The sequence below is a fragment of the Mesocricetus auratus genome, unplaced genomic scaffold, assembly GCF_017639785.1.
Source record: "Mesocricetus auratus isolate SY011 unplaced genomic scaffold, BCM_Maur_2.0 Super-Scaffold_100022, whole genome shotgun sequence".
Lineage (NCBI taxonomy): Eukaryota > Metazoa > Chordata > Mammalia > Rodentia > Cricetidae > Mesocricetus > Mesocricetus auratus.
This window is the reverse complement of record NW_024429203.1, coordinates 4,642,914-4,646,310: the sequence shown is the minus strand read 5'-3', so window position 1 is coordinate 4,646,310 and position 3,397 is coordinate 4,642,914. Positions and strand designations below refer to the sequence as shown.

General features: G+C 40.4%; 1 pseudogene; it reads left to right on the top strand.

Moving 5' to 3' along the window:
• LOC101838340 lies at nucleotides 1-2,169 on the top strand (annotated as a pseudogene).
• The last annotated feature ends 1,228 nt before the right edge of the window (nucleotides 2,170-3,397 follow it).

The following is a 3,397-nucleotide window of genomic DNA, read 5'->3' as shown; positions in this document are numbered from 1 at the left end:
ATGGCAGCACCAACAGACAGGCAAACTTGTAAAGGGAAGTTTCTCTGGGCCCCACCTACAGACCAAGAACTGCAGGCAACTAAAGACTACTGAGAGAGAAAGTTAGTCCTCTCCAGACATGAGCCCCTGGACTGATTATCTAATATGAAGTGGTCAGTCCTAAAATCATGTTTGCACAAGTAGCAAAATGAGTTCAGTATAGTGTGTGTGTGTGTGTGTGTGTGTGTGTGTGTGTACGTTGCATGTGTGCGCTTGTGCAGTGTGTGCGTGTGTGCATGTGTATGTGTGTGTGTGTGTGTGTGTGGGTGTGTGTGTGTGTGTGTAATAAATAAGCCAAGTAATGCACAGAGCATCTGGATCCTGTTATGCTGTTGTGCTGTCTTTAAATTGCTTGATTGCTGAGAAAAGAGCTACAGCTACTAAAATATACTTGATTATAAATGCTGCTGGATGAATTTAACTTATATATATTAAAAACGCTTTAACTTCAAAACTTAAGTGTATGGATAGGTTACTTTGGAAAAGAGGCTTTGTTTTTATTTCCACAGAAGATGACAAGCTGTGGATTCCTTCCAGACTAACATGGTTTGACCAAGCAAGATCCCCGAAGCAGTGACCCAGGTGATACAACATCTAAGACACCTGGGACAATGAAGCCTTCCAGTACAGTATAGTTAGGATTTGACCAGTTTTCTGTTTTCTGATTATCCCCCATGGTTTACAGCACCCCCAAACAGCAGAAAGCAGTTTGGAGAGAAAGATGCCCACATTCCCAAATATTGTTTATAAATGTTTGTTTTCAATTATATGGGTTGGTTATAAATGGTTAATGATTATAACCATTTTTTTGTTTTGGAAAAAGGTGGGAGGATATGATATAGAAATGAATACTTGACATTGATATAGATTTTGGCTTATTGATACAAATTTAACATCAGTTTTGTGATATGTATATCTCTTCTCTTGTTTAGGTATTGTGTTTATACAGATCTTTTAAAATGTAATGCATAATTAAATACAGATTGTATATAGTCACCTATAATAGTAAAAACTTATGTTAGTTAGGTTTTCTAGATTATACAGAGACGTATTTGAGATGGATAGATAATCTTCAAACCTTTCAAAAGCCTTCAGAATATGGCATTTAAAATGGTTTAGGGTTTTTCATGACAGTGAGACACAACTCTTCCTGGCAACACCAATTACATCTAAGAGGAATATAGGCATGGAAGAAACTCAATATGGAGTTTGCCTTCAACATGGCAAGGTTACCATTTGGGCAAGAAACTGCTCTTGTCTGAACTGTTTGATAGACTGGACATGCAGGATCCACAGGAAAGTGATTGCTGAATTTGCCAAAACAGGACAGTCCTGACGGGTTCCTGCTTCATGGAAGAATCTGCCAGACATTCTTCAGGCCACAGAAAAATGACTGACAAACTGCCAATGCAGGTTGTCACTTTAAAATTTCCTGCTTTGATCAGTGTGCTGCATCGCACAAGGCAGAACAGAATGACTCTGTGAGCTCCAGAAAATCCCCGTTGGCGGCTCAAAATTCAGCTAAAGTGGTCCGCTGCCTCAACAGTGCCCTGCAGATTGGCTGTGGGGCCTTAACATGCTTGGAAAACTCCACATGTGACACAGATGGGATGTACGACATTTGTAAATCCTTCTTGTACAGTGCTGCTAAATTTGATACTCAGGGAAAAGCATTTGTCAAATGCTTAAAATGCATCGCCAATAGGATCACCTCCAAGGTTTTCCTTGCCATTCGGAGGTGTTCTACCTTCCAGAGGATGACAGCTGAGGTGCAGGAGGAGTGCTACAGCAAGCTGAATGTCTGCAGCATTGCCAAGCGCAACCCGGAAGCCATCACTGAAGTCATACAGCTGCCCAAACACTTCTCCAACAGATCCTACAACGTACTTGTCTGAAGCCTTTTGGAATGTGATGAAGGCACAGTCCGAACAATCAGAGAAAATTGGACCCAACATGGCCATTCTCTTCCACATCCTGCAGACAGACCACTGTGCCCAGACACACCCCAGAGCTGACTTCAACAGGAGGTGCACAAATGAGCCACAGAAGCTGAAAGTCCTCCTCAGCAACCTCCGAGGTGAGGGGGACTCTCCCTCCCACATCAAGCACACCTCCTATGAGAGTGTGTAACCAGGGAGAGGTATACACAGCCTCAACAAACTAATAGCATTTTAGGGGTGTTAACACACCAACTTTGAGTGTACTTTGCCTGGTTTGACTTTTTTAAGTAATCCCTATTTTCTATCCCACCCTTAAAGAAAATTGCATGAAACTAGGCTTCCGTAATCAATATCCCAACATTCTGCAATGACAGCATTCTCACCAACAGAATACATGTGATCAGCCATTCTCTCTTTGAGAATGTAGTCTCTTTTATCCCCTGTGTCTATGAATTCTTTTCCCAGACCCTCATCCATGCTCCCAAACACAAAACATTCATGTAACTGCCCAGTCATTATAATCTGAAGATGTAGAGCCATTTAGAATGGTCACCCAGTAGAGTTAGCCAATACAAAACAACTTTATTTAAATGCATGTCTTAAATGCTCATAAATAGGTTAAACAGAATTTGTGTTATGAATCTGTGCTGGCCATGGAAGAATATTAATGTCATGTTTGAATTCTTGATCTCTAATGAGTCTTATGGTCTCTAGCCTCCAATGTCTAATTTCCTTTTTGACATATTTACGAAATTGCTCAAACCTGGTTGTCCCACCAGACTTTGAGCAAGCATCTTCTTGCATCTAATGGAAAACAAAAAGCTAACATCTTTATGTACTGTAACTGCTCAGCGCTTTAAAAGTATCTTTAACAATTGTCTTAAAAACAGAGAATCTTAAGGTTTAACTGTGGAATATAAATAGCTGAAACTATTGTACTGTACATAAATTCCAGAGGACTCTGCTTAACAAAGCAGTCTATAATAACTTTATTGCATATAGATTTAGTTTTGTACCTTAGCTTTATTTTCCTTTTCCTGGGAATGAAATAACTACCTCACTTCCAGATATTCACGTTCATGCTACTTGAGGCCTTTTTTATAACTAAGGGGGTAGGAGTAGTTTTAACTCAACATCAGAACTTAAGATGGGCCTATATGAGATAGGAAAACCCAACAGGTTATCTGAAGGACCCCAGGTAAAATGTTAATCTCAACACAGAAGCTACATTTGACTTAGGTGTATCCTGAAACAGCTCTGTCACATCCAACTAGGAATTACAGGAATCAAAAAATCATCCCTTTGGGCTTGGACACTGAGTGTGACAAGGTGTACTATTTCCTTGGAAGTGGCAGTTCTCAACTCATCACCTTCAATCAGTGCCTGGTACTCTGGGAAATGAGGGTGTGGGAGAGTCT